At 44.2% G+C, this 25,412-nt stretch overlaps 1 protein-coding gene across 5 annotated transcripts in view; it reads right to left on the bottom strand.

The window, feature by feature from the left end:
• Positions 1 to 25,412, bottom strand: part of PALM2AKAP2 (PALM2 and AKAP2 fusion) — a 564,113-nt gene that overhangs the window by 484,943 nt on the left and 53,758 nt on the right. Inside the window, exon 1 of one of the 5 annotated variants that reach the window (XM_026506033.4) lies at positions 6,876 to 7,042. The exons of the other annotated variants lie outside the window; for them this stretch is intronic. The gene's annotated coding sequence lies outside the window, so the exon portion shown is untranslated. Of the gene's footprint in view, positions 1 to 6,875; positions 7,043 to 25,412 lie in introns of those variants that run through there. 5 annotated transcript variants of the gene reach the window in all.

The raw sequence follows: 25,412 nt of genomic DNA, 5'->3' as shown, positions 1-25,412 counted from the left end.
TCGGCGAGCACCGCCCTGCCAACACTCTGATTTTGGACTTCGAGTCTCCAGATCCATAAGAGAATAAATTTGTGTTGTTTTAAGTCACTAAGTTTATGATAGTTTGTTATGGCAATCCTAGGAAATTAATATAGGGGGTGAAAATATCTTACTCTTTCCATGTATAAAACACAGACAAATATACAGTAAGTACGTAAACACATATGTGATATTAAATTTTCATGGGAGGAGGAGAGTAGGGGGAAAAATGTCTGAAAAAGTTCCTTACTGGGCCATAATGAATAAAGGGTGACAAACCTTGCTCTAGGCTGTGCAGATTTTGAGGGTGGCTGGGGGAGGGGGCAGGGAGAATGTTTTGGTCAAAGGCTACCTTCTACAGCTGCTAACATCATTCTTCTTGTTCTTGGCATTTGAACTCACTCTTCCCAATTGGTTCTTCTTCCAGTCTGGCCCAGATGCAATTGTTACAACTTCTAGGAAGTTTGTTCTGCTATTTGCAATAGGATTTGTCCCCAGATGAAGCAGAGCAATCACCAACAATGTCTCCCCATGACATGTGCTCTTGCTGTCACAGGCGTTATAGGGCCATGTTGATGGTCTGGACTGTGCATTTTTTCGCTCTGGAATCTCCAGCTTTATCTCACATCTTTGATGCTTTACGGAAAGATTAAAGGTAGTTGGTTATTTCTCCATTACAATTGCTTTTTTCCTGATATTTCTAGTGTGGCTAAAAGGAAATTGTGTATGGTTGTTCTTTATACTGACCTTCGATGAAAGCCATGGGATTAGATCATAGTCCCATAAAGACTCTTCAATCAACTGCCTGTTCTGCCTGATATGGCTCTCAGAGAGAGAGAGAGAATCTGAGATGGCTGGGATCGCTCCACCTGTGCCCAGGATATTGACAGAAACCATTTGGCAGTCAATGCAAAACGGTGTTCTCTAGAGACTTCCCAAAAGATAAGTAACCTGAGTATTTGATGTGTTTAAGTTTCTAAATTCTCCACAGTGAAACACAGGGAATGTGACAATGTTGGCCCGATAGATTTTAAGAGCAGGAATCACCCACCCACTTCTGCAGTAGAATCTCAATTATCAGGGCTCCTCTGGAATGTTTCGTTTTGCACAGAACTGCCTCTGGGCGTGTGCAGTTCGAGTTACAGGGTGTTAAGCAGGACTTCTCCTCTCATCAAAGTTTCAGCTGAGGACAATAGGACAAGACTGAGGTTTCAGCTGAGGACAATAGGACACATCGCTCTTGTAGGATGTGCGAGGAAATGTGAGGGAGGGTGTTCGATCCTTCACTCTTCACATTGGGACAGTCTTGAGGATTTGTCACAGACATCGGGAAGTGGGCAGTTTTTTTTAGAACAGACTTGGTGTGCTGTGGCATTTCTCCTCGCTTCCCACTGGGAAATAGGAAGGAAGTGGGAAGTTGTTTTCACCTTAAGCCACATAAGGCTACTGACCTGAGGTGACTTTCGGGTCTCAGAGAGCTTGATATACCCTAGTGATAGAGATGGGAGCTAGAGTCTGCACTCCTGGAGTCTGGAGCTGTCCCCTACCTGATACTGTCAACAGATGAAAGGCCAACTGGCTAGAGGGACCGCTGGTGATAAAGAGGGCTGCACTGAAATTGGCCTGCACTTGAAGACTGTGGAGGGGCCAGAGATGCGTATGTGCTTCCCACATGTAAGTTCTGGATCCTTCAGAAGGAAGGAAGGCTCAGTCATCTGGAGGAACAAAGGACAAGTCATCTGGAGGGACAATCGCCTTAGAAAGGGTGTGGAGGGAGCCACTGAGAGTCGGGGACTGTCCAAGGAAAGTGCCATGTCAAGGAATAGGAGGACTCCCTCCAGGAAGGAGACTGTAGACAGACTGGCATCTGTCTGCTGGCCCCGCCCAGAGGGCACCGATGTGGGTTACAGCTAGAGCAGTCAAGGCAGGCATTTTCTGCCTCTTCACTCCCTCTCTTTCTAGCCCTCACCATGGAGAAGCCCGAGCAACAAAGAAGAGGACAGAGAATACAAGAGTGAGGAATAGTGAAGAATCCAACCACACCCCCATTCCCCCCACTGCTAGTCTCCCGCCAGACAGAGGTCCACACTGTGGGGGAGGAGAGGCTTTAAACTGGATGAAAGATTGCAGTTTGCTATTCAACGGGACTGGACTTAACTAATGCTTGGAAAATTACACAATGTGTTAACACCTGAAGATTATGGAAAAGCTGGGGGAGCTGCCCAAAGTTTCATCCAGGACAGAGAAAGACAAGTCAACAGAAAGGTTTAGAGAAAAGGTAAAGCCCTGCTTTTTCAATCAGCTGGTCACCTGATGCCTTTGAGAACAAAACTGCATCTAAAAGCTTTATCAGATTCGGCTAGTCCATAAAATGTATCTTCAAACACTGCATGAATTAACCTCATTTTGTTATTTAGGCAATATTATTCAGCTGCCTCAACAGTTCTAGGACAAAGGCAGAATTTTAGTAAATAAAAATATTGTTTATATGTAACTTCATAAGTGACGCCCGTTTCAAGGGTAGACACTGTAGATGACTCAGAAATCCTAAGTGAACTCAGTACGCAAACACATTTGACATGTCCACAATTACTGATGCTATATTTCTCAATCTCAGGAGGCATCGAGGCCTTGGACGTCTTACATCTATGTGCTGTTTCTTGGAGATATCCAAGAATATTTGGAAGGGGCCCCTATTTCCCTTTCAGCCCTGAAATTATTTTCATAACCACTCTCCTCCTCAGACCTAGCAGGGTCTGCTGTTCTCCTCCAGACACAAACACCTTCTGGGAAGCTCTTGCCCAGCTGGGGTTCTGACCTCTTCCCCACCTGCAACATCCTGGTCTTAGGAGCAGGTGAGTGCCGGGAATGGTACAAAGGTACAGGGTACAATGTGACAACAATGGGCAAACTTTTTGGCCTTTAGTGAACATCTCATTCTGCTGCATACCCTTGAACTATCTTATTTTCCACTGGTCAAAGAGTGCTTTCCATCCTGATTCCATCCTCAAGTAGCTCTTTTGCAATTATAGTTTTCCAAAACCTTGGTAGAGAATATCTGTGCCTTAAGAGTCCAAATGCTCTGTGTTATAAATGAACTTCAGCTGCATTGGTCACCCAAGGCTCTCAAATTCATTGTCTTATCCACATCAAAAAGTTCTGGGTATAGGGATGAACTACTTCCCCATAACCTTGCTACCAGGTTTTTATGAAAGCAGATCTCAGACTAAATTCTGCCACATGTACAGATATTGATTAAATAAACTTTTATTAGTAGTAGGCATAAAAACATCATACAACCCCTTTTGGTTTATAGGTGCTCTGACCCCACCTTGCAAGGAAAATTAACCAGAGGTAGATACCACAATATTCCAGAGGCAGAATTCTGCTGTCCATATTGTCCACAGAAAGCTGCTGTCCATATTGTCCACAGAAAGCTAGAATCATCCCACTCTGGTTCAACACAGGACTACTCAGGGACCAAACCTCAAGGGCCATCCCCAAAAGAACAGGCTATAGGACTTGCAAGGGTGGCAATTGTCTCTAAAATATTAAGCCAATCTCCGTATCTGGAGAAATCTAATTTTACTAAGAAAAGCTTATTTCTAACATCTGTTATGCAGATTAGCAAGACCTAACGGTCATCCATGAAAACCCATTTCTGACATTAATTATGTTAACTAATAAAGTAACTGGTGGTGATTGAAATATAGCAGCTTAAATGCTATAGCAGCTGCCTTTGGGGTATGGACTTTCAGATTAAATGCTAGCTGACCAGCCCTGGAGTGTGAATTGTTGTCGAGGGCAACTGACAGCCCTTAGAAAGTGGCTTACTTACATCGGAAACCGGGGATGTACTGTATAGTGACTAACATAATATAATAAAAATCATTATAAAAATAAATTAAAAAAAAGAAAAGAAAGTGGCTTAGATTCATTCTCTCTCTCTCTCTCTCTCTCACACACACACACACACATCCATGCTGAAGTAATTTAAAGCAAATTATAGACATCATAACAATATACAAAGAGAAAAGATCATCTGCCCAAAGTAACTCTTTTGGTATTGCTATAATTGACATTCATAACACTAAGTAGAAAAGTCCTTTCAATAATATAAAAGTAATGAAATGTCTGGGTTTTATTCTTACAAACTCCACCTTTTTGTTTTTTAATTTGGGAACATAAAATCATGAACCAAATTAAAATCAACCACAATCCTATACAGGATTTATGTTAACTTTAAGGCTTTTTCTACAGGCTCACACACTCAGACATACTTTTATAAAATTGGGTAGTCCTGAAGATAATACTGGAACATTTTAATTTGTCATTAAGTATTTTCTCAAAAACTCAAATTCGGATGCCACATACTCTTTTCTCTCATAGCTACACCATAATTGGATAAACTAATCCTCTATAAATTGTGATTATTTTAGGCTGTTGCTGATTTTACCACTTCAACACCTGTCCTACCTCTCAGCAGGACACAGGTGGTACACTTACATTGGGAAACTCAAGGAGCGTTTAATCGAGGTACTATTTACTCCCAAAAAAAGCACTATTTACAAAGTTAAGGGGAGGACTTCAGAAAAGCAACAGCAGATGGTGCACTGCCTGGTGGCTGGGAGTGCTGGGGAGCGGTCACCCTCCCCAGGCCTGATGGAGAAGGAGGGCACACCAGAAACTGGAGAGAGCATATGGAGAGAGCTGCCAGACAGGGCTGTAGCCTGCATTAGGGGGAGACAGCCAAGCCACGGTGACCCGGCAAGGAGGGAGTGGCAGGAATAAAATCAGGTCCCCAACCTGTGCCTCCCATTGGCCAAACCTAGCCAGAAGCCAGAGGGCTTTTGCCCTCTGCTGTAGTGCATAGAGTCAGCCTCCCAACACAGAGCAGGATAAAGGATGGAGAGTGAATTGGGAAAGGCAAATGTGCCACAACTGTGAGAAATATTTTTTATTTTCATGCACAAAGTCCCCTGAAACAGATACGGTTAAAGAAAGATAAGTATATGACAAATAACTTCAATATGAAGAAATACTATTGATGAGCACAGTAAGGGAGGGGGGTTCTCTTCAGGACAGGTTTAAAGGACCCAGCTGCCTGATCTGCTAATGAAGAAAGCTACAAGTGATTCTGAGGCTGGACTGAGCAAGCCCAACCACCGTGGGCAGGCAGGGAGGGAGGACTGACGTTCGGCAGGGACGCTTATGTGCCTGGATGGATCAATGAGGTGAAAGTCTGTTGTGAGAGGCTTCTCGTAACAGTTGCATTTTTCTAACCCAAACTATTTGCCAGGCTCTGTGATAAGTGCCTTACACACATTATCTCCTTTAACACAACAAGACTCAAAGTGAATATTATTTTCTCATGTTTTTACAGAGGAGAAACTGAGGCTGAGAGACGTCTGGTGATGTGGCTAAGGTCACACACCTGCTAAGTGGTGGAGCCAGGATTTGGACCTCGATCTACCAGAGCCCAGTACTAGTCCACCATCAGCTGTCCCACGTGGAACTGCTTTAGGAGGGAATGAACAGCAGAAACCTGTGGAGAAAAGACTGAGCCTCTCCAGGGAACATCTGCCAAGAATGAAAGGAACAAGAAAACTATCTGAGGATGCTGCCCAGGTTATGTGATCCTTTAAAAATAATGATAATAGGGGCACCTGGGTGGCTCAGTTGGTCAAGTGTCCAACTCTTGGTTTCAGCTCAGGTCATGATCTCAGGGTCCTGAGATCCAGCACCATGTCGGGCTCCATGCTCAGGGCAGAGTCTGCTTAAGATTCTCTCTCCCTCTCCCTCTGCCTCTCCTCCCACACACGCTCTATAAATGAATGAATGAATGAATGAATGAATGAATGAATGAATGAAGTCTTGAAAATAGGTAACTAAAATAAAAATAATGATAATAATACACTTTGGTCACTTTTGGAGGTTGCTAGGATACCAACTCATTAGGATACCAACACACAAGAAGCAACTAGCCAAATCCAGCATATAGGAATTTCTGCAGGAGAAATGACCATATTTCTTCCACAAATGAAGAGCATGATAAAGGTGCGGGGTGGGGGTGGGGGTACAGGATTGTTATAGATCAGAAAAGATTTAAAGGAGCAACTGCTACTAATTTTTCCCATTTATGGCCTTTTGTAACTATTACTTTCCCTACAAAAAAAAATTCTCTTTTCCGAGGTGACCAGGCCCACCTTGAAGCAGGACTCCATATTTCATCTCAGCTTGTGGCCCTAAATATTTTTCACCATCAAGAATGAGCGATATAAACTTTACCAGATTCTGTTGATGTGGTAGAGGGAGGATCTCACAGCCCACTAATCCCCATCCAGCACAAGCCTTCTCCCAAACATCTCTCCCCCCGGCTGCCCTGTAATCCGTCTTTAGCTTCCTCCTAGAATCCCAGCATGCTAAAGCTTACTTTCCCAAGGATGACTTTGATTTCAGCAAACAAAACAATGTTCAAGCACAACCATTCAATGGGAAAATTATAAATCACAAATAATTTTTTCTTTTATAATTTTTCCTGTCACACAAGCTCATGCCTCCAATTCCTTAGACTATTACACACACAACATACTGTCGCCCCCACTTAAGTGCGAAGGATGAGTTCCAAGACCCCCGTTGGATGCCTGAACCCACAGACGGTACTCCACCCTACATATACTCGTGTTTTTTCCTAAAGCTACATACTTGTGATACAGCTTAATGTATATATTAGGCACAGCAAGAGATGAACAACAATAATTATATTAAAATAGAACAATTGTAACAATATACTGTAATAAAAGTTACATGAGTGTGGTCTCTCTCTCTCCCAAAATATCCTACTTTGCTTTACTCACCCTTCTTAGATGATATGAGGTGATAAGAAGCCCACATGGTGAGACAAGTGAGGTGGATGACGCAGGTGTTGTGACGTCATGTTACACGCGGCTGCTATTGACCATCTGATGATTTGTCAGAAGGAGGAGCATCTGCTTCTCCATGGCAGCTGATGGGGTCGCTGAAACTGCAGAAGGCCAAACCACAGATAAGGGGGGGACTCCTGTAATTTCAAATTTTCTCACTTTCCTAGATAAACATTTGAATTTACTCCAGTTTAGTTGTATCTACCTTCCTGTACAGAACACAAAATGACGTGTAAAATCATGGTCTGAGATTTTAAATATAGGAAACGACCCTAATCTCCATCATTCTAATAATTTTACTTCCATAGATGTGGCTTTGGACCCCAAACCCTTTTACAGAGATCATCACTTTTCACCAGGTATTTATGTTGAGATTCCTGGCAACAGAAATTCTATTCCGCACATGCCTCCCTTAAACCACATCTTTCCCCCATCCTTATACTTGTGGTATTGTTTTCACACTGAAGGGTTGACACCTACAGGTTCTCTAAATGAAATATAATTTTAACAGATTAGTCTATCATTTTGATCTGTCAACATTTCGGGCACCCCAATTCTATTACCCAGCATTTCTATATTCCTAACTGCTTTTAATGTCCTGTCTGAAAATTTGAGGCACGTGCCAGCTAGAAATTGCTAAATAAGGCAGAACGGATGGCAGAGCCCATCATCTGCCCTAGAAACCTCTCTCCAAGGTAACTTGTCTCCATTACTCAAAATTCCTGGTGAGTTCTACAGACCACCATATTATTTTCTGTTCCCAAGTAGGATCGTTGAATGCTCTTCAGTTTCTCCAAGGGTCTATCATGTTCCTGTTCTATAATTCCTGTAATCCACCTTTTTCCTGTCCTGAAAATCAGGTCAGGTACACACCTGTGTAAGGTGTGCGGGTGATACATTACTTAAGAGGGACACATATATGGAGAGACCATACACCTGGTAGATATTGTAGATTTGAGTATTGAATATTATCCAAATTGTTCTGGCAGAAGGCCATGAAGTGTTTTATTCTCTGAAAATTGTATTGTGATAATTTGTCAACAGGTGGAAGCAAGGTATGATGAGAAATAGGTGCCTTTTGCTACATCACGCGAAGTCTTCATGTGGGCGGTGGTGGCTTTCCTGAAAATTATATTAACTCGCACTATAACCGAATGTTTGTATCCCCCAAAAGTCTATGTTAGAACCTACTCCCCAGTGGGAGGGTGCTTAGAGGTGGGGCCTTTGGGAAGCGCTTGGGTCATGAGGGTGGAGTCCTCATGAATGGGAATAGTGCCCTTATGAAGGAGACCCCAGAGAGTGCCCTTGCCCCTCCCACCGCCTGAGGACACAGGGAGAAGAAGGCCATCTACAAAGTAGGAAGCAGTTCCTCATCAGACATCAAATCTGGGGTGCCTGGGTGGCTCAGACGTTAAGCGTCTGCCTTCGGCTCAGGGCGTGATCCCGGCGTTCTGGGATGGAGCCCCACATCAGGCTCCTCTGCTATGAGCCTGCTTCTTCCTCTCCCACTCCCCCTGCTTGTGTTCCCTCTCTCGCTGGCTGTCTCTCTCTGTCAAATAAATAAATAAAATCTTAAAAAAAAAAAAAAAAAAAAAGACATCAAATCTGCCGGCACCTGAATCTTGGATTCCTTCTTCAGAGCTGTGACTAAGACAACGCCCTTCAGATCTCCTGGACAGCACCAATTTTCTACAATTTCTCATAGATTGCTGACAACAACTTTATATGGCTCTGGCCCTTTGATCTCCAGAATATGCTTAATTTGGGCCTCGTTGCCACTATTTCCTTAACCATATTTGGTTGCAGTTCCCTTCTCACACCGTTCTACCCTTTCCAGTTTGAAGATCATACCCGAGAGAGAGAGAGAGAGAGAGAGAAAGAGAGGGAGAATGGAAGAACAGATTGGAATCATTCTCCCTTCTTTGTCAACAGCCTGGAGCCAAGCTGTGACCAGGTCACTCTCTCTTTTATGCCCACCGGGATCCCTTCCTCCCAAGTTTCCTGTCCCCGCCTTCCTCCCAAGTGTGCTCCATTGTCCAGGGCTTCCTCTCTGATCCCGTTGCACTGATAACTGCCATTGGTTTAGCTTCTGTTCTCGCACCTGTCTTCCTGCTACTTGTTCTCATTAACTTACTGTGATTATCAAGTGCTTCCTCCCTTCTTGAATCAAAGCTCTCTTTTACTGGGTCCACCTTCCTGTCTCCACAACACCTAAGTATACATTTTTTCTGAGTCAGCTTTCTGTTCTGAAAAATCTGCCGCTCCGTCCATCAGGTCTGCTCCCCAGCTGGCCTGCGACTTGCCTAGGGAAGCCACCTTCCTCCTGTCACCATAAGAGCCTCCCTTGATGCAAAGCTGTCATTTTACCTGGCAGACAACATGCTCTGAGAAACCCACTAGTCCTCTCTTTTCACTCTAAAATTCTCATTGATTTGTCTCCAGGGAGACAATAAAGCTATTTCTGCCATAAGGTCATCAATGCCTTTTTTTTTTTTTTAAGTTGCCTTCAATGTGTCACTTTCTTGGACGAATGTTTCCTCTTCCAGCTCCCTCTTTCTAGTTTTGCTGTTCATGCTTCTCAGGTGTCCCCCTCTGTCAAGAGTGCCTTTGTTTATCATTGACTTAATTTGGGGTGGCTGGTCAATGTCAGCACCTCCTCAAGTCATCAGAGTTGTCAAATTATTAACGATGGAAAACCCCAATTGTAAGATTTTTGTCCTAGCAAACTGACACTCTGACCTTCATTCATGCACACATTCGTTCCACAAATATTCGTTTCACAAGTATGTATCGAGGATCTGCTATACGGCAAACATCGAGACCTGAAGTCCTATCTCAAATATAACTAGAGCTCTGTGTGACTCCATTTGGTGCATGTAATCAAATAAACTATAAAATTGTAATCAAATAAACTACAGTTTGGCAAACGAAGGTAATTAAAAAACAATTCGAATCATTATCAGTGGCAGGCAGAAGACCACATTCTTAGTCCCCAGCAAAACACTGTTAACATTCCCTTTGCATATCTCTCCCATTCTGTCTCTCCATCTGCTGGCAGAACTCTCCTGGACACTCTCGGTCACCATGAAACAGTGACCTGTCATCGAAGCATCGCCCCCTTCTCCCCACCTCAGCTACAAGCATGTAGAAATGCAAAATAAAGCACACAAGTCTCTCAAAATAAGAACTTTTTCACTACATATATGAGAAAGGAAAGAAAGAAAGAAAGAAAGAAAGAAAGAAAGAAAGAAAGAAAGAAAGAAAGAAAGAAAGGAAGAAAGAAAGAAAGAAAGAAGGAAGGAAGGAAGGAAGGAAGGAAGGAAGGAAGGAAGGAAAGAGGGAAGGAAGGAAGGAAGGAAGGAAGGAAGGAAGGAAGGAAGGAAGGAAAGAAGGAAGGAAGGAAGGAAGGAAGGAAGGAAGGAAGGAAGGAAGGAAGGAATTCCACTGATACAGTGAAGGAGAGACATGCACAGCTTGACCCAGGGGCAAACACTAAAGCCATGTGGTTCACAGAAGGATGAGAACAGGACCTGACTTCTAGTGGCTGGGAGGCTCAGGGACAAGGGGCAAAGTCTCCCATTCTTGCAAAAAAGAGAAGATAGAATGGACCCCGCACACCATGCCCTAAGTTAGGAAGGGTTGCCTTGGGCATCAGATGGAGGCCAGAAAATGCCAGACACTGACCTGGAGAAAGGGTCTGCTCCACATCTCAGGTCACTCTCTTTTTGCCCTTCTATCTAGACTTGGTCTTACACCCACACATACCCTATGCCACAAGCACACCCTGAGGCCTCCAGCCATGTCCAGTTTCCCCTTCCTGGGAAACCCCACACTCTACCCACCAGGACTAGGCCCGGGACTGTGAACATCACCCATGATGTTCAAAATAATAAAATAAAATAAAATAAAATAAAATAAAATAAAATAAAATAAAAATAAGATGTGGTTTCTATCTCCTGACAGGACCTTGACTGCTACGCATTAGCCGTACCATTATAAGGAACCCTGAGCATCCCCTCTGAGTGAGGTCTTCTTGACAGTTCCAAGGGCAAGGCCAGGTGAATGAACAGCAAGCCCCATATCTCACGCAGGCTGCATTTCCTCGTAGACCGAGAGATCTACAGATCTGGACAGCTTCCACATTCTTGGGTAACCTTTCCTTGTAACTGAAACATAAGGATTAGCTAAGTCAAGGGTGAGAAATGGCTTTTAACCACAGGAGGAAATCTCATTCAGAGTAGCTCTCTTGCTCCCAAAACAATGCATGAGCTCCTATTGGGTAGATTCTTTAATTGTGATTTTTGGCTGTGCCAGTCTAACCTACTGCTTTTGCTAGATTCACTTAGAGATAGGCCTGTCTGTTCTGGGAGCTTCTTCTCGGTTAACAGGAGAAACACAGTGAAAGTTTTTGTTGAGAACACAAGTGACCAGACATATTTGACCCTGCAGATGTTTGGACAAGCATTTACTAAGCAGCTACAAAGTCTGCAGGTCAGAAGGGCTTGGGGAATAGTTTGCACGTTGTGCCAGGAAAAGCAAATACCTCGTATATTATCTCTTTTGTGACGAGAAGTGCAGACACCTAATGGAGACAGGTCTACAATGAAACCGTCACTCTCTGTCATCTTGGCCCATCTTATCCCTGTGGTCACAGGACTCCACAGCCAAGGCTCCAGGCCCCAACATGAAGGTGTCACCAGCCCATCCCCATGTGTGTTGGCATTGGCCTTAGGGTGAGCTTGGGGCTGAGCAAGTCTAGCACATATTTTCTTTGTAGTGTTAACATGAACTAAAAATTAGACAAAAGACAGAGAATGGCACACAGTGGGGAGGAATCCTCCTCACTAATCTTTGCCAGAAGTGAAGACATGAGACGCACCCTTAGGGGACTTGCCTTGGACATCAGCATCACACTGTGGACACTCACAGCCATGGCAAGGGTGAGGAGCCACTTTATGAAGTCTCAAGGGCAAAGGGATCAGGAGACCCCTCGCCCCGAAGGCAAAAGAGAAGTTCATGGACAGATTAGAATTGGGAAAAGAACTGATATTCAAAGAACTCACATAAGACACATCCTGGGGCACCAGAGGAAGCCCCACCAACCTCCAGCTGAAGGCCAAGGTGTCAGATCTTACAGGACACAAAAGGAGTCTAGGTGGTTTTTTTTTTTTTCCCCAATGGGAGGGTGTGCTAGGTCCTCAAAACTCTAAGCCTAAAAAGAGGACTATGGGAGGAGAAAAGACAGAGGGTCTAGGGAATGAGGTGTAACTATCATAGGAAAGCTGTACCCCCTTAGGCCAAGGGCTCTGCAGCAAGCAAGGAAGATGCAAAGCAGAATCCTAATTCCCTAGTCCTGCCTTACCTCTGTTGCCCTCCCCATCCTCCAGCTTTGGACATTGACTTGAGCTCTTGCAGGAAAACAAGTGATCAGATCTCCATCAGAATCAAATGTTCAGCCAGTCTAGGGAATACAGGCAATGCCTGGGCTTCTGGTAGGCATCCATGGATGATTACGCAGAGAAGAGAACTGACCACCGGACAACTCTTTGGCCTAAGAGAACCATGAGGCTGATTCCCCAGGTTCATTACCCACTCAACCCTACTCCCACAGCCCCCAGCATTCTAGAGAACAGCCACAGACCCCTTGCAAGGCACATGGGTCACTCCCACTTCAAGCCCTGGGTGTATCTTCCTCCGTACTCATATTCTTGCCGAAAAATTGGATAAGCCAAGGTTTCACTCAAGTAATGTTCCATCAGTGTTTAATTCCAGTGTATGCTGTGGGAAAAGGCAAGATCTCATCACAGTCCAAACTCCCCCCCACCGCCTGCCATGAGAGTGTGTAAAAACGCAGGAAAGCCAGCCCTTCTTGGAAACCTCAGTAATTACTATGGGAACCTGTCGGATGCCAGGAGGCTGGGAAGACAGCTTAATTAAGTGCAAACTCTGACAGTTCTGATCGGGAAATTGAGGACACAGTAACACAGTGCCCTTCAGGCGACAATCTGCTCCTTTTGTTAAGACACAGGGAGGGTCTCTTCTTTTGCCTACAACAAACAGGAGGGCTATAATTACACAATGTCAGACTGCAGCTGGGCGTGCTATTCTGGATTTCATATTTTCCTGAAGAGTTTTACAACCAAAAAGATGAGGTGCCTCCCCAACGGAATGGCGGTTGTATTTAAGGTACTTGAGGTCCCATAACACTCTACAGCCCTCATTCCACTTCTCATGGTAAAGAGGAGATAGCAAGCCCAAATCTGGTGGTTCACACTGCATGCAGCTATATAAGCCTTGTGTATTAGTTTCCCAGGGCTGCCATAACAAAGTACAAGTGGGTGGCTTGAACAACAGAAATTTATTGCCTCACAGTTCTGAAGGCTTAGAAGTCCAAGGTCAAGGTGTTGGCAGGGTTGGTTCCTTCTAAGAGCTGTGAGGAAGAATTATTTCCACACCTCTCATCTAGCTCATGCTGGTTTGCTGGCAATCTCTGACATTCCTTGGCTTGTAGACGCATCAACCTGACCTCTGCCTTTTTCACATGGCATTCTCCCTAGATGTATGTATCTACCTCTGTGTCCAAATTTCCCTTTTATAAGGGTCCAGTCATACTGGATGAAAGCCCACCCTAATGACACATCCTAACTTGACCACCTGCAAAGACCCCACTTCCAAAAAAAAGTACATTCACAGGTTCTGGGAGATGGGACTTCAATATCTTTTAGAGGGACACGACTCAATCCATGCCACTTCGGTTCCAATGAAAGCTCATGAGGATGCCCCTATGGGGGAAAAAATGGAGCTTCTCTAAGTGACATGAGGGTGCTGAATTCCCGCTGCCCCCTCAGCACCGCTCCCTTCCTGCAGTCTGTAGAAGTCTCGGCAGGGTGTAACAACTCTTCCCAGGTTTAGAGCAATTCAACTGAGAGAAAGGTGACCTGGAGGGGTTTTTCCTTTTGTTTGCTTTTTTTTTTTTTTTTTTTTACTGAGCACAAGTCAAAGATTCATTTAATAATGAATATGAGAATGGTGAGGTGTTACAACCAGATCAAAGGAGCATTCAAGAACACCCGGAGGAGGGCAATCCCGAATGCAGAAACGACTTTACAAACAAATGCTAACCTAGTCAATGTCCACCATGCAATAACCAACTGCGTCTCCACTGGACAAAATCCATTTGCATCTCTATGGGCAAGAATCATTTGCATTACTATCAGTTTTCTTTTTTTTTTAATTTTTTAATTGTTTTTTTATTATATTATATTAGTCACCATACAGTACATCCCTGGTTTTTTATGTAAAGTTCGATGATTCATTTACTATCAGTTTTCTACAAAGACAGAGTCACCAAAAAGCTTGAAAGCAATAAGAGATGCAGATAACCAGGAAGAGTGTGCTAGACAAGACACCCAGTAGTCTTTTTTGCCCATTTCAAAGTCTTTCACATTTTTTCCTGGCCGAATATATGCCTCCCAGGTGCTAGGGCCACCTGCTTAAATGTCATCAATCATCGAAGGCATTTACATCCATGAAGCTGGCGGGTGGGGGGATGGGGGTTGGGGTCTGCTGGTGGGAAGAAGTGTCCTTCAGGAACTTTTAGGATGGCCCTTCCTCTCTACCTCACCCACTGTTGCTCCCAAGACCCTAAGGGCAGGGAAATGAATTTCTCAGTGGTTACAGGGCTTCCTCAGCTCCTCCTGGGAGACCAGGCTTTTTGGAATTCAGCACCAAGCTTTCCCTTCCCATCCTTTGCCCTCACTACCAAGTCCTTTCATTCCCTGCCCCTGACCTCACCAATTTTTCTCTCCTTTTCCAGTATACACTTCAGGGGTCAACTCAGCCCTGGCCAGGCATTCCACTTAGGCCACTTTCCTAAACTGGAAACTCCATCAGTCTCAAGATCAACCTTGTTCTGTCCTCTCTGGTGTGTTTCCCAACCACTTTGAGACTTCAAACTAAAAGTCTGAGACCAGAGACATAAATTTTTCTAGTTCACTTAGTGGCTTTGTGACTGAAGTGACCATTTCCCTAAGCTCCAATTTCCCTCATCCTAAATCTCAGCATTTCTGTGTGTATAAACGAATATAGCAAATGCTGGGGTGCCTGGATGGCTCCGTCGTCAAGCGTTTGCCTTTGGCTCAGGGCGTGATCCCAGAGTCCTGGGATCGAGCCCCACATCGGTCTCCTATGCTGGGAGCCTGCTTCATCCTCTCCCACTCCTCCTGCTTGTGTTCCCTCTCTCACTGGCTGTCTCTCTCTCTCTGTCAAATTAATAAATAAAATCTTAAAAAAAAAAAAGAATATAGCAAATGCTGTGGTCTTCTGTCTAGCCCCCTCCAGGATCTAGAAATGGAGCACTCATTCCCCCAGCTCATAGCATAGCCTCTCCCTGAAAACTGCCCCATGCCAAAGGGAGCTGCCTCACCCAAGGATATGACCTCCCTCCACCACCACCACCCCCCACCCCCGCCGAGAGCAGCCCACTTGCATCTCGGTCCAGGTGGGGATACAAAACCTTAGCCCTCTTGCCTCAATTTGGAACATCTCCAAAGGACCACCTCAATGTTGGTGCTCCCTATGCAATCAGCTGGGGTCTTGGTTGCAACTAAATCACAGTTCAACTTCTTCTTTCGCTCCCTTACAGGTGCCTTCCAAGGGAATATCCAATAAATGGCTTGCATGAAAGCCTCAGAGTCTCAGACTGTGTTGCCTTGGGAACACAATCCTGCAACAATGAAAGAACGCTGAGCATATGGTCGGGGCTCAAATCCACCACTAGCGAGCTACGTGACCCACATCGAGTCACTTCTCTTGTCACAAACATGCGGTTCCATGCTGACGCAGGTAGGAGTAAAAAGGCCAGCCTTGGTCACTTGGCTAGGAGGTGGAGTGGTGGGGGGAAGGGGGTACGTGCTTGTTTTCTGCCTGCCCCGGTGGAAATTCCACAACGTAGGGTGAGAGTGGGGCCAGGTAAGCCGGCCTGACATTGTTTCCTTTCCACATCCTGCCAGCCTCCCGAAACTGATATCCCTGGGAAAGGCTGACATTTAACAGAGTTACATTCTCCTGCAGGTCAGTGTCATGCTCAGCTGGGCCCCCTACATCTCAGATAAGGGCTGGGGTCTTGTCAGGAACCTCACAGCAGCACCTATGTGGGGGATGAAGTTTAGGTCACTTTGGGGGTCACTGCTTCTAGCTCAGCCGTATCCAGAAGCAGAAGTGCCTGTGCAGCCCTCAATTCCTGGACGAGGGTACAGTGTGGTCACTGAAACTCACAGTTCTTGTGCCCGCTGGAGACTGAGGGGGGCCTTGGGGACCGGAGAGCCCAGAAACACTGGTAGAACTGTACCTCCCCCCCACACACACACTTCCCACCATTATCTGACTGCCGTTCTTGCCACTTCATTCCCACACACATAAACACACACACACACACACACACACACACACACACACACACACACAATTCAAGCTTATGTAGATCTGCTGGTTATTGGTGAGACCTTGAACAAAGAAAATGTTCTGAGGCTCAGTTTTTTCATCTCTTAAATGGGGATGAGTATTCATGTGAGTACCACAGCTGCTGTAATAGGTAAACTCCAAAAATCTCACTGGCTTAACACAGTAAAAATTTATTTGTGGCTAGCTTGAAGTTCTAAAGGGTGTCACTGAGTGGTGGTTGTCCTCCAAGATGTGATTCAAAAGTCAGATTCCTTCAGCTTCTAGTTCTAACATCACCATGCTTGTCTTCACAAGATAGAGGAGGAGAAAAGAACGTGGAGGGTCAGAGGTATGGGAGGAGTGCGTAGGCCAGGCCTGGAAGTCACACGTGACACCTTCACTAACAAGCCTTTGACCCAAACTCAACCGTATCACCATCCTTAACTGCAAAGGAGTCTGGGAAATAGAGTTTAGTTGTGCGTGCACAAGGGGAAGCCAGCCAGTCCCTGCCACAGGATGATAACCTTACAGGATTATGTAAGATTAATAAAATAAGCATTCCAGGTGCACAGTGAGTGTTCAGTAGATATTACATGTTGTAGTTATTAATACCCACAAGGACAACTAACAGGTCCCTGAGAAGCAGCTGAAGTCATGGATCCAGGGCTAAGGATCTTGCTTGAGCCAAACACCACCCATGATAGGCTTGCAGTGATGAACTCAAGCTCACCCCTCTGCTGACTCCCCTTGTAGGGAGGAGAGGAAGTGGGCTTTCGTTCTGACTTGGGAGGAGGCAGGAAAGAGTGGTTGCTTTGATTGCTCCCCATCTACCATGCTGTGACCAGTTTTCTCCCTAAAATACTGGAAGACTAACATGACTTGGACCCACAAGAATTCATTACCCTTCCAAGGACTCCCAGTCAGGCTGTAGGAAGAATGTATGTTCTCCCACGACTTTGACACTGGCCCACTCCTTGAGAAATAATAGCCTTGGCATTATATTTCTAGATATAATATATTTCATTATATTTGCCTCTTTTCTTCCTTATTTTAAAATGTCGGCCTAAGATATTTGGGACGACAAAGGCTCCATGCTCAAATTTCTTCTCTCTGACCTCCAAGTTTCTCTCTTTTTTTATTTTTATTTTAAGATTTTATTTATTTGTCAGAGAGAAAGAGCACAAGCAGGGGGAGCAGAAGGCAGAGGGAGAAGCAGGCTCCCCACTGAGCAAGGCGGCTGATGTAGAACTCGATCCCATGACCCCAGCTGGGATCATGACCTGAGCTGAAGGCAGATGCTTAACCAACAGAGCCACCCAGGCGCCCCGGTTCTCTCTTAATAGTAGAACAGAGGAAAGCGGTATTAATGCCAATATATGAGGAAAACACAAAACACCATTATCTGATACCCCCCACTTGCTGCATTCCCCCACATACATGCATGTACACGCGAGGGTGCACAGGCACCAGTCATAGAAACAACCCTCGAATGCACCTGTCATTTTGGCTTGGGAACACCAGAAAGAAGGAGGAAATGGAAAAGAAGGGAAGTGGGGGAAAAGGAAGATGCAGTATAAGATTTAGGAGAAAAAGGCAAATGAAAGTTCCTTGGAGCTATGCAGGCTGTGAATTGTTCCCCGTCCCGAAATAACTTTATTTCTAATGATCTGGGTTTCTTGCAAGAAAGAAGCACCTTACAGCAAATAATTTTTTTAGAGCTGGGGATGCAGAAAAACAGAATAAAATGATTTCGTAATGAAACACATCAGTCCTTTGGAAAATACTGATTCACTAGCTTAAGCAGATCTTCCAAATGTTGGCTCATTGTATTATACAATATCAAAAAATCCCATGTTACTATTACCACAAGTCTCAGTGGAAAATTCTTTAAGAACTGAGAGACAGCCAAGCTCGTTTGCAGAAACCAGTTTTCCAAAATTCAAATGTTTGGTTGAAATTTTGTATTTTTATCATTGGTAACAAATACCATCACTTGTTTTCCTTGAAGAAACAGGCTCATTTTGTTAATTTCCAGGAAAATAGCCCCCAGACACCTTAGTCTGAATAACCACAGTTTGTCTGCCAGTCATTCTCTCAAGTAAAAATGGTGTTCCATAAAAAAAAGGGGGGGGGATTAATTGAGCTCTCAACTCAAACATGCAAGTGCTTTTTTTTTTCTTTTTTTTTTAACACAAGTGCTTTTAATGAAGACAGCCATTGTACCTCGGAATGCAGCAAAGGTACTTTATTCATGCTTCATTATTCAGGATATATTTTTTTGAAGATTTCTTATTTTTAAGCAATCTCTACACCCAATGTGGGGCTCGAACTCACAAACCCGAGATCAAGAGTCACATGCTCTGCGTACTGGGCCAGCCAGGCACCCCCCACTCAGGATACATTTTTAAAAATGTGTATGCAAGGGGTTGGGGGGTGCCTGGGTGGCTCCATTGGTCGAGCAGCTGACTCTGGATTTGGCTCAGGTCATGCTTCCAGGTCCTGGGATGGAACCCTGAGTCTCAGGCTCGGTGCTGGGAGGGGAATCTGCTTGACGATTCTGTCTCTCCTTTTCGCTCCATCCCTTCCCTCCTCCCCCTGCTCGCTCACACACACTCTCTCTCTCTGAAATAAATAAATCTTCAAAAAAATGTGTGTACAATGGCCAAGATTTAATAAAACTAACCATTTTTACCATTTCCTCAAGGTCACTCCCAAGGGAAGCTGGCAGGTTTATTCTTTTCACTTCAAACAGGTGGCAGGACAGACACAATGACAGCTCCCATGGTTTGGGGCCCCTGCACTAAGGACCTAGCAGGCTTACGCACCGTTGGTTTACCCCATCAGTGCAAACGTCAATAGCGTGAAAAAGACAAAGAACATCTTAATGTTGTTATGAAAACAGTGTTGATTCCGGGGACCCCTGGAGGAGTCACGGGGACTTTTCGGGATCCTCAGACCACACTCACAAACAGCTGCTAAGGATCAAGCAGAAGTCATCCTGATCCATCACCACCCCCAATTCCTGCAGCACTGCCACCACCTCCCAGACACTGAAATACCCACAACTCTAGGACTCGCATCTATTCCTAATATGTACTTTTACTAGACGGTCGATAGCCATAGAAAAATCTACAGGTCTTTTTATTATTTTTACATTTGGATAAATATCATGCTGAGAATGTCAGTTTGCAGTGTGCTATCTTCAGGCAATCATGAATTTTTTGAGCTTCCCCCAAATTGATTCAAACAGATCGAGCCTGCTCTTTTCGTTGTAGAGTATTCCATAAAACATATTACCCTGTTTTATTTAACCATTCTTCTATTCAAAAATTTTTCTTTTTCTTTTGGAAATATGAGTCTTCCTTTGTTTACATTTTAAGCAGTGCATTTTGAATCGTATCATGAGATGTTCCACACACAGGAAAAGCTATATATAACACGCATGTGAAAGAATAATATACAAATGGAGCGCCAAGGACAAGGGTGCCCTCACCCCGCTGAAGGGCCTCATATTTGGCTGGGAATGGTGCAGACTGGCCAGAGTGAATTGGGTTTGGTTTCTCACCCGAGAGTTTTGGCAGGGCTGCAGGTACCCCAGGGAGACGTGAAAAGACATCATTCTTGAAGGTTAAGATGAAACTTGCTATTTTACTCAGGGACAAGGCCCCCCTTTTCTGTGACTGAAAGATACACAGAGTTTCCTTGTTCCCCGAAAGCTGGGCTCGGGTTGGAAAGACAGGTCATTTTCCACCGTTTGCTCTCCACACAAGAAAGCACAATGATTTTTTTTTTTTTAATGCTTTTAACATTTCTAAGGTCCCCAGGTTGCACGGTGAAAACAAGTGATTGCCTTCCCCGGCGATTATGCGAAGCTTCAGCATTTTGATTGGAAAAAGTGATCACTATGTCAGTAGTTGCTAACTGTTTTCAGACAGTTAAAAACGGGAGGATGTTCTGAGATTTGAGCTGAGGTTCAGAGGGACGCTCGTGGACCCTGGGCTGGGTCAGAGATGAGTGCAATTTGCAGTTCCATCACACAGTGGTTGTGTGACCTTGAGCAGGTCACTTAGAGTCCCTGCACTTCACTTCCTGCATTTGTCGATGGGGCACGTTTCTTACACCATCACTGTGTCACACCAGACCTCGTGGGCAGGTAGCCAACAAATAGTACATCATCAGTTTCAGATATAGTGTGCAGTAAGTGTGTGGCAATCTGAATGCACAATAAATTAACAGTCGTGGACGCTTATGAGAACTGTATCACATGTCCGCCATGAGAATTGTCTCACAACTTTCGGATATGTTACTCTAATTCTCAGAATGATGGATTTGACTTGAACCTATGATTCTGGGAAATTTTATAAATACAACCTGACTCTTCACTCCTCCGTGGACTGCTGTTCACTCTAAGATTTCCGCCAGCGGTTTCCAGCCTGCCACTTCACAGAACCTTTCTTTCCGTAGGAGCCATGAGCTCCACACGGCTGAACCAGTGGCTGGTCCGTGCCCTCACTGCATCTGACCTGTCCACGGCAGCTTCCTGCTTCTTGAGACTCTGCTCTCCTTGGCTTCTGTGAGCCTCGTGTCTCCTGGCTTTCCCCAGCTCCCAGGCAACAACATCCTTTGTGGACACCTAACTGGCAGGGTGCCTCACACTTGGTCTCCAGCCCTCACCTCCTCTCACTGTTCATTACTTGTCCTGAGTGATCCCATCTGCTCTCACATACAGGTAAGACCCAGATCTCCATCAACAGACCTGGCCTCTCTCTGAACTTCTGACTCTGTTTTCTGACTCTCATGAACTCCTCCCCGCTGCCGTCCTTGGGTATCTCAAACCGACGTATCCAAAATTCACCATCCCACGTGTCTTCATCCTGAATTTGTGCTTCCTTCGGAAAGCCCCACCTCGGTGAATTCCCCATCACCATCCATTCAGTCATCTAAGTCAAAAACATCAGTATACGCCTAGGAGTATCACCTTAGTCACCAGCTGTATAAATGCTGCTTTCCTTTAAAAAAAAAAAATACAGCTGTGTTCTGAACTCTCCAGTCAATTCTCACCTGCATCATTCAAGCCCCTCCTAGAGGACCTCTCTGTCTCTGGTCTAGTGTCTTCCAAACCCATTCTCCAATGCGTATCCAGGATGATCTTCCTAAAACACTCACCTACACCTAGAGTTGACCCACAGATTTCCAACTAGATGTGGCCATATAATTTATCAGCCAAACAGACACTTTCGATTGTAACAGGCTGTGCCATGAATAATTGCACTGGAAAAGCAAATAAACCCTAACTCCCTGCCAGGCACTGTGCTAAGTGTGTTATATACCCGATGTACTTATCAGGCAACTACGATTATTACCCACTTAAGATGAGGAAATTAAGGCTTGCACAGGTTAAGTGATTGGCCCATGAACATACAGCTTGAATCCCACAGTTCGAATGAATGAGATTCAAACTCGGCACCAGCTGACCCTAGAGCTCATACTCTCTTTTTTCTTTTTTTACTGAAGTATAGTTGACACACAATGTTACATTTGTTTCAGGAGTACAATACAGTGATTGCATAAGTCTGTACATTATGGAGCTCATGCTTAACCACTTCCCTATACTGATCATTATCATTTTCTTATTTAAAAAAAAAAATGCTAGGCTTCCCTATCAATGTCACAACAAAGTTTTCATGGTCTGACATGACCCCACCTTCTCCCTGACCGCTCCTTCATAGAAGCCCTTCCTGCAGCTGGGCACAACCAACTGACTTTCTCTCACCTCAGTGCACTTGCCCTTTGTTTTTTCCACCATTTTTCTCCAATATTCTTATCTAATCCCTCAAAGTCCATCAAACTCAGCTCACGTGTCATCTTTCCAGGGTAGCTGCCTCTCCGGTGAGCTCTCTTGGGGTCCTGTGTATGTATAAGTCAAAGCATGAATTATACTGTAATTTCTGTCCCCCACCAGAGCCACTGAGGTGCCCCAGAAAAATAATTGCTCTACTGTCTTCTTCAAACTATTGTAACCAAATGCTTTATTTATTTGCCTTCAAATGTTTCTGTGTTCTGATAAATGCATTTAAAACTATAATTTTCCCTCTAAATGCTGTTTTGGCTATGCCTCATGAATTTTGACATACAAGAATCCCTTTAACCCAAAGATTGGGAAGGGGGCTTCCTTTGCTTTTAATTTTGGTTTGTTCATTGTCAGTTTCCAGGAAATGGAAATTTTTAACTCTTTTATTGTTCTTGGTTTTTAATTTTATTACATTATGATCACAGAACATAGTTTGCATTATATTGACTCTTTGGACCATTTTTCTGTGGCCTAGAACATGGACGATTCTAATAAACGTACGATGTATAATCAACATGTGTATATTCTGCGTGTTGGCCATGAAGTGTGAATTGTACGTATTTTTTCAGGCTCGTTAGTTACGTTTAGTAGTTCTCCTATACCTTTGCTTATTTTAAGTCTGCTCTGTAATAACATTTCTAATTACCCTAGACAAAACTGTATTCCAGTTACTTAGTACAGGTACTAGATACAGGACAGTCTGGAGTTAAATAAGTGAAGATATGCCATGAACTTCTTGATATCTAGGACTCACCTCATTAGAAACAAGTCATTTATTTTTTTTTTTTAAAGACTATTTATTTGAGAGAGAGAGAGAGCATAAGTACGGGGAGGGGTAGAGGGGGAAGGAGAAGCAGACTCTCGCTGAGCAGGGAGCCTGATGTGGGGCTCAATCCCAGGACCCCTGGGATCATGACCTGAGCTGAAGGCAGACACTTAACCAACTGAGCCACTGAGGTGCCCCAGAAACAAGTCATTTAGAACCCAACTCAACTAAATTTTAGCTCTGACTCAACATGCCCTTGGCCATTCCAGTGCCACTCCTAGGGGAGAGGGGTTAGAGAGTGCACAGAGGCAGGGCCCATGTAAGAGAGGGTGCTAGTCCTTAACCTTCATGAACCCCAAAGCAGCTCTTTCTTGGGTGAAAGTTCTTTCTCATGACGTAGGTATTTGGTTTTAGCTTCATGCCAGGACCACCAGGGAACTGGGTCAGATTCTATTTATTTATTTATTGAGAGGGGGTACAAGTCACGTTTTATTATCTCAAATCTGCAGCTGAGAATCTGAAGGACGAGATCATACTCCAGGGTCACACAGAGCATTGGCAAGTATATGGAGAAAAATGCAGGTGGGAATGTAACACGGAGCAGCTATTGTGGAAAACAGTCTAGAAGTCCCTCAGAAAGCTCAACAGACAGTTCACATATGACCCAGCAATTCCACTCCTAGGTATATACCCGAGAGAACTGAAAACATACGTTCACACAAAAATTGAGGCATAAATGTTCATGACAGCATTATTCATAATTGCTAAAAATTGGAAACAACCGGAATGTCCATCCATTGATGAATGGATAGACAAAACGCAGTACATCCACACAATGGAATATTGTTGAGACATATAAAGGGATGAAGAACTGATACATGCTGCAATATGGATGAACCTTGAAAGCGTGATGCTCAGTGAAAAAAGTCTGACACAAAAGGCCACCTATTGTATGACTCCATTTATATGAAATGCCTGGAATAGGCAAATCCCTAGAAAGTAGATTCGTGCTTTTCTGGGACAGGAGGGGAGGGGGAAATGAGGAATGACTGCTAATGAGTGCAGATTTCTCTTTGGAGTAACAAAAATAATTCAGAATTAGGGGCGCCTGTGCGTCTCAGTCGGTTAAGCGTCTGCCTTCGGTTCAGGTCATGATCCTAGGGTCCTGGGATCGAGCCCTACATCGGGCTCCTTGTTCGGCAGGGAGCCTGTTTCTCTCTCTCCCTCTGCCTGCCACTCCCCCTGTTTGTGTGCTCTCTCCCTCTCTGTCAAATAAATAAATAAAATCTTTAAAAAATAATAATCTAATAAATAATAATTAGACAGTGACAATGGCTGCACAACCTTTATACTAAAACGTAGTGAACTGTGCATTTTAGAAGGGTATATTTTATGGCATATGAATCATATCTCAATTTTTAAAAAGAGGATAGCAAATCAAGAATCATAGATCCCTGCTCTAAATCCCAGCAGAAAATGCCTCGGAAGCAGCGCAGCACACAAGACCGTGGACCTTGGGAAAAATGGGGTGTATTCAAATCCTACCCTTCCAATTATGACCTCCAAAACTTGGGCATTTTTTAAAAGATTATTTATTTATTTATTTGAGAGAAAAAGAGAGAGAGAGAGTGAGAGTGTGAGTAAAAGCGGGGGGAGGGGCAGAGGGAGAAACAGACTCCCCACTGAGCAGGGAGCCCTACCCACAATGAGGGGCTCTGCTGGATCCCAGGACAACTGAGATCATGACCTGAGCTAAAGGGAGACACTTAACCGACTGAGCCACCCAGGCACCCAAGGACTTGGGCATTTTATTTCATTTCTATAAACATCAGTTTTATTTCCTGTAAAATGAGGGCATTATTACCTATTTCATGGGGTGGTTGTAAGGATTAAGCGAAGTCATCTACCCAAGACAGCTAGTACTATACCACAACATGTAATAAGTGACTGCTACTATTATTATTACTTGTATTGCTACAATTATTATTTTCACATCTTTGAGATCTTTAGTGTCTAATAATTTTTTTAGTACTATTCTCATATGACGCTTCCAATAACAGAGATACTGAATGGTTCCAGTTTCTGTGAGCACAATCTTGGCATATTCTTCAGATGAAATGGCATAAAGGAAAGTCTATTTTTAGCCTACTGAGATATGCACTGTGCTTGTTCCATGAAATAAATAACAATTAGCAAAACAGCTGCTGAGAGCATGTCGCATGAATTCATTTAATATAGTCTTATAAATAGCAGTAGAAATATTTGCCCATTGCGACCCCTTGTGAGAGTTTAGAGGAACTATTTTTATTCTAGAGAGTAGGGAGCTTTGAGCCTTGAAATTCAAAGGTGGTCCTCAGATCAGCAGCCTGGGTATCATGTAAAAGCTTGCTAGAAATGTAGATCTTGCATCCCC

Source organism: Ursus arctos, unplaced genomic scaffold, assembly GCF_023065955.2.
Source record: "Ursus arctos isolate Adak ecotype North America unplaced genomic scaffold, UrsArc2.0 scaffold_18, whole genome shotgun sequence".
Lineage (NCBI taxonomy): Eukaryota > Metazoa > Chordata > Mammalia > Carnivora > Ursidae > Ursus > Ursus arctos.
This window is presented reverse-complemented; position numbering and strand designations above follow the sequence as displayed.